The sequence below is a fragment of the Peromyscus leucopus genome, chromosome 2 (genome assembly GCF_004664715.2).
Source record: "Peromyscus leucopus breed LL Stock chromosome 2, UCI_PerLeu_2.1, whole genome shotgun sequence".
Lineage (NCBI taxonomy): Eukaryota > Metazoa > Chordata > Mammalia > Rodentia > Cricetidae > Peromyscus > Peromyscus leucopus.
This window is the reverse complement of record NC_051064.1, coordinates 24,148,959-24,155,080: the sequence shown is the minus strand read 5'-3', so window position 1 is coordinate 24,155,080 and position 6,122 is coordinate 24,148,959.

The window sequence follows — 6,122 nt, the reverse complement described above, 5'->3', positions numbered from 1 at the left end:
AGAATGGTTTCAGGGCAACTGGCTCAGACAATGCAGCCTCACAGACTTTCAGTCAGGACTTGACCATAATTCTTAATTTTCTCAGGATCCCCATAAGATTACCAGTACCCTCTATCAGCAGGCAGTAGCCTAGAAAACTTTGCCCACATTCCCAAAAGGTGGATTATGGATGCTTGTCTTTGTTTTGGTTGTTAGTCACAAATTGTTCTTGGTCATAATCAATATCTTTCTAAAAAAGAAGGGGATACGATATAGATATATAGGATATAGCTATTATAAGATAAAAGGGTAGATTATTGAACCTACTTTTATAGAGCAACAACATGTTAAGTTTTCTAGGTATATATACATATATAATTCAGTGAGGTAAGTAATCTTCAAACACTGCAGAGACCTAAAAAATATAACATTTAAAATGTTTTAAAAACTTGGACTTTCCTGGACAATGAGACATGTCTGTTCCTGACAACACCAATTTACTTCAGAAAAAAAAAAGATGGGCATTGAAGATACTCCACTTGGAGTTTATCTTCTTTTTGACAAAAATAGCCATTTGGGCAAGAAACTGTTCTTGCCTGGACTGCTTGACAAAATGTATCGACTGGACATACAGGACCCAAAAGAAGGTGACCACTGAACTTTGCAATTCAAAATGGTCCTTCAGGTTCCTACTTCACAGAAAAAACTGCCAGATAATCTCCCAAACACACAAAAAAACTGACTGAAAAACTCAAAACCTATGGGCTAAAAATGGATGCCCCAACATTACAAACTTTAGGTAACTGTCCAGGTAGCTAGCTGTCTCTGTCATTCTAGATTTTTGGAAGTTGCTTACAATGCGCTTCCTGTTTACTTTGGTAATATTATATCCTTCTGAGGTCTTTGATGTAGTTAAAGACTAGATAGTTATAATTATGGTTTTCCTTGAGATAAGGTAGATGTAAAACTTTAGACTCACAAATATAGTATAGATAGAATATTTTTTAAAAGTTTACAAATAGACTAGATATTATAACTGTAATTCTTGCTTGATAACTGTTTTGTTATATGTAATTTTAATAGGTTAAAGTTAAAACCCTTATTTGTTTAGACAAAAAGGGAAAAAGCCTGACACAATGTCTTTCTGTATGTTACAAATATGTGTTGCTCTGATTGGTTGATAAATAATGCCATTTGGTCTATGGCAAGACAACTTAGAGACAGGTGAAAAATTCAAAAAAAGAGCCAAAGAAAAAAAATACAGAGAGAAACGCCACCGAGCCACCCAAGAAACAACATGTAATGGAATGCAGGTAAAGCCACGAAACATGTGGTGATACATAGATTAATAGTTATGGGATAATTTAAGATATAAAAGCTAGCTAACAAAAGGCTTGAGCCATGGCCATACAGTTATAATTAATATAAGCCTCTGTATGTTTACTTGGGGCACGCCAGTGAGAGGGATTTGTCCCAATTGCCAGCAGGCTAGGATGTAAAAAATCTTCTGACTACACCTGAAAGTATTTCTTTTTTTTCAAAATTTATTTATTTATTTATTTATTTATTTATTTATTTATTTATTTATTTATTAAATTACACTCATGATATTAATCACATTTGTGGTATTCATAGATTACATTTGCAGTATTCATTCAATTATATATATATATATATATATATATATATATATATATATATAATTTTAAATGTTGAATGTCATTTCTTGAAGGGGATAGGAGGTCTTAATTACAGGCTTACAGCACAGTGGGAGGACCCCAGAGGGCAGAAGTTTGCTACTGATGTTTTACAATCTTGCATCTAAGCTGTTAACGCCCATTATTCAGGATACACAGACAAGGAACTTCCCTTAAGCATTCAGGAGGGTGGAACCAGGCAGGGAATTAGCATTGGGAGGATGTCAAGGTCAAGGTCTGCAAGCAAGGCAACAGTTACCCAAAACGGGGGCCAGGGCCCTACAGGTCCCCCTTTTATTAAAAAATGAGCTTCTGACTTGGGTTGCATGGGACGTCAGCAGGTAACCTTACCCATCACGGAGATGCCTGCCCAGGCCATACAGGTGCTCTGTCTTAGGTTGGTGAGTGCCCCCCAGGCATTACCCGTATCTGAATACTCATTATCATACCAGCTCAATTGTGTGTGAGCTGCATGGTTAATTGCTGCCAAAGATCTCAAAGTGGCACTGGGCTTGCAATCTGTGTGTTCAATACAGAAAAGACCAACAGAGGTCCTATCTCACCCATAGCTAGTAGGCTAAAGGCAACTGAGCCATTCCCTTCCTTAATGAGCCATACTGTAGGTTGGAGTCCTTGAGTTTATAAATTTATAATTTTCATAGCCAATCGAGATGTATATAACTACTGAATTAAATTTGTCATGCCCAATATAATGAACAATTAACTAACTGTAGTAGTTACTTTTGTTGCCAGGGTCTCCACTGTGCTAGCTGTAGTAAGCAATTATGAAATGGTAATCCCAGAAACAGTAGCAGCGGTGTGCGCCATTGTTATAACAACAACAGCAGCAGCAGCAATGTCAAATTCTCTTCTGTATTCTGTGGACATCCACTGGCATGGATACAACTCTAGGAACACGAACAGCCAAGACCCATTTTTCTTAATCTGAGCATGACTTTGGCTGGCAGCTCTTCTGGAGAATCCAATCTCATGGCTACAGTTCCTAGGCTTACATTAATGCTTGCCAAAGCTGGCCAGATTGGGCTCTCAATCTCCATTGGCATCAGAAGGGTAGATTTTTTCATGATGACCCATTAAGTCTCTGTCATGTTGGGCTTCAGCAGCAGCCACAGGGTGCATTCAGTGCTCAGGAATCCAAAGAGGAACCTTATTGTCCTGAGGAAACACATAAACCAAACTCCGGGGCCGGATTAACACTAGATTGGGTCTCCTCCACGTGCTAGGAAAAAGATCCTTCCATCGCTCCAGAGGGTGATTTGCAACAGGAGCCCTCCAGTGCATATCTGCATCGGATCCTCCAGCAGAATCCACTGATAAAAAAATTAAAATATATAAATTAAAAATATAAAATAAAATATATAAAATATATAAATTAAAATATATAAAACAAGGGAAAAAATAGAATGTGGAGAGGAATGATGAGTCCCTAGTTCTCCCTTTTTTTAACTTTAGTAAAATGTTTAATATTTCAATTTTTTCTATTTTTATTTATTTTTTATTGTTTAAAATTAATTAATTTATTTATTTTTCTATTACCATCTTGATAGAGTATGTATTCTTATCTTAATAGTGAGATGTTTCATTGAGGCTGGCTCAGTAATTGAGTAAAACCAAAATTTATTATAAGCACAGTCATCCTAGGGACCTCCATGCTATATATATAGCCTCCATGGTTCTATGGGTTATAGTCTGATTGTTCTTTATTTTATATCTAGAACCCACCTATGAGTGAGTACATACCATGACTGTCTTTCTGGGTTTGGGTTACCTCACTCAGGATGATTTTTTTCTAGTTCCATCCATTTGCCTGCAAATTTCATGCTTTCATTGTTTTTCTCTGCTGAGTAGTACTCCATTGTGTATATGTACCACATTTTTTTCATTCATTCTTCTGTTGATGGGCATCTAGGTTGTTTCTAAGGTCTGGCAATTACAAATAGTGCTGCTATGAACATAGCTGAGCATGTATCTTTATGGTATGAATCAGCATTCCTTGGGTATATGCCCAAGAGTGGGATGGCTGGGTTTTGAGGTAGTTCGATTCCTAATTTTCTGAGAAACTGCCATACTGATTTCCACAGTGGTTGTACAAGCTTACATTCCGACCAACAGTGGAGGAGTGTTCCCTTTGCTCCACATCCTCTCCAACATTGGTTGTCATTGGTATTTTTGATCATAGCCATTCTGACAGGTGTAAGGTGGTATCTCAGAGTCATTTTGATTTGCATTTCTCTGATGATTAAGGATGTTGAGCAATTCTTTAAATGTCTTTCAGCCATTTGTGATTCTTGTTTTGTCAATTCTCTGTTTAGGTCTTTAGCCCATTTTTTAATTGGACTGTTTAGTATTTTGATGTCTAGTTTCTTGAGTTCTTTATATACTGTGGAGATCAATCCTCTGTCAGATGTGGGGTTGTTGAAGATCTTTTCCCATTCTGTTGGCTGTCTTTTTGTCTTATTGACTGTGTCTTTTGCCCTGCAAAAACTTCTCAATTTTGAGAGGTCCCATTTACTAATTGTTGTGCTCAGGGTCTGTGCTGTTGGTGTTTTATTTAGGAAATGGTCTCCAGTGCCAATGCATTCAAGAGTGCTTCCTACTTTCTTTTCTATTAAGTTTAGTGTAACTGGATTTATGTTCAGGTCTTTGATCCACTTGGACTTGAGTTTTGTGCATGGTGACAGATAATGGATCTATTTGTAATCTTTTACATAGTGAGATCCAGTTATGCCAGCACCATTTGTTGAAGATACTTTCTTTTTTCTATTGTATAGTTTTGGCTCCTTTGTCAAAAACCAGGTGTTTATATGTGCATGGATTAATGTCAGGGTCTTCAATTCGATTCCATTGATCTGTATGTCGGTTTTTATACCAGTACCAAGCTGTTTTTATTACTATAGCTCTATAGTAGAGTTTGAGGTCCGGGATGGTGATGCCTCCAAGGGTTGCTTTATCGTATAGGATTCTTTTAGCTATCCTGGGTCTTTTGTTTTTCCATATGAAGTAAAGTATTTTTCTTTCCAAGTCTGTGAAGAATTGTGTTGGGATTTTGATGGGGATTGCATTGAATCTGTAGATTGCTTTTGGTAAGATTGCCGTTTTTACTATGTTAATCCTACCTATCCATGAGCATGGGAGATCTTTCCATTTTCTGATATCTTCTTCAATTTCTTTCTTTAGGGATTTAAAATTCTCATCAAAAAGGTCCTTTACTTGTTTAGTTAGTGTTATCCCAAGGTATTTTATATTATTTGTGGCTATTGTAAAGGGTGATGTTTCTCTGACTTCTTTCCCAGCCCTTTTATCATTTGTGTATAGGAGGGCTACTGATTTTTTTGAGTTGATCTTGTATCCTGCCACTTTACTGAAGGAGTTTATCAGGTATAGGAGTTCCCTGGTAGAGTTTTTGGGGTCACTTATGTATACTATCATATCATCTGCAAATAGTGAAAGTTTGACTTCTTCCTTGCCAATTTGTGTCCCTTTGATCGCCTTTTGTTGTCTTATTGCTCTAGCTAGAACTTCTAGTACTATATTGAATAAATATGGGGAGAGTGGACAGCCTTGTCTTGTTCCTGAATTTAGTGGTATTGCTTTGAGTTTCTCTCCATTTAATTTGATATTTGCTGTTGGCTTGCTATAAATTGCCTTTATTATGTTTAGAAATGATCCTTGTATTCCTGATCTTTCTATGACCTTTATCATGAAGGGGTGTTGGATTTTGTCAAAGGCTTTTTCAGCATCTAAGGAGATGATCATGTGATTTTTTTCTTTGTTTGTTTATATGGTGTATTACATTGACTGATTTTCGTATGTTGAACTACCCTTACATCCCTGGGATGAATCCCACTTGGTCGTGATGGATAATTGTTTTGATGTATTCTTGGATTCGGTTTGCCAGTATTTTATTGAGTATTTTTGCATCAATGTTCATGAGGGAGATTGGTCTGTAGTTCTCTTTCTTTGTTGCATCTTTGTGTGGTTTGGGTATCAGGGTAATTGTAGCCTCATAAAAAGCATTTGGTATTGTTCCTTCTGTTTCTATTGTGTGGAACACTTTGAAAAGTTTTGGTATTAGTTCTTCTTTGAAAGTCTGGTAGAATTCTGCACTGAAACTATCTGGTCCTGGGCTTTTTTTTGGTTGGGAGACTTTTGATAACTGTTTCTATTTCTTTAGGGGTTATTGGTCTATTTAAATGGTTTATCTTGTCTTGATTTAATTTTGGTATGTGGTATTTATCCAGAAAATTGTCCATTTCTTCCTGGTTTTCCATTTTTGTGCAGTACAGGTTTTTGAAGTATGATCTGATGATTCTCTGGATTTCCTCATTGTCTGTTGTTATGTCTCCCTTTTCATTTCTGATTTTGTTAATTTGGGTGCTCTCTCTTTGCCTTTTGGTTAATTTGGCTAGGGGTTTGTCTATCTTG